This window comes from Pterocles gutturalis, unplaced genomic scaffold (assembly GCF_000699245.1).
Source record: "Pterocles gutturalis isolate BGI_N339 unplaced genomic scaffold, ASM69924v1 scaffold16002, whole genome shotgun sequence".
Lineage (NCBI taxonomy): Eukaryota > Metazoa > Chordata > Aves > Pterocliformes > Pteroclidae > Pterocles > Pterocles gutturalis.
In genome coordinates, this window is record NW_010110493.1 from 8,716 (window position 1) to 9,270 (window position 555).

Sequence of the window (555 nt, forward strand, 5' to 3'; positions counted from 1 at the left end):
GTCGGGGGGGCCACAGGCACTGAGCAGGGGCTGCAGCCAAAAAGAGACCCTGCATCCCCCACACTCGCTCGTGGGACACATCCGTCCTCATGCCTGCCTCTGGTGCTGACAAATGGCCCCCACCTGCTGCTTTCTTATGGGGCTTTTCTTGCAACCAAAATCCCATGGGACTGTACCACTCCGTTGGGCCCAGGCTTTGGGTGCAGGCATCTCTGGACAGGGAGCATCGCCAGCCTCCCCTCGCAGAACCTCACTCCTCCCCACATCTGCAGCCTACCCTGCTGCCGCGGCGGGATGGGGAGGTCTCCGAGCCTGGGAAGGCCAGCAGCCGCGGCAGCAGATGGCTTTAGCATTAACTAACGGGCTGGCTGGGCTGGGGGGACCCAGGGCACCTCTGTGGGGACAGGGTGAGCTGGGGGACCAGCACACCAGGACGCTGCTGCTGTTCAGGACAACAGGGCAGGATTTTCTCTGCCGCTACAGCTGGCCATAGAAGCAGCACCAAGCATGGTGGTGGCAGAGGAGCTGTGTCCCTCCAGCACCCCCCAGCCTCTC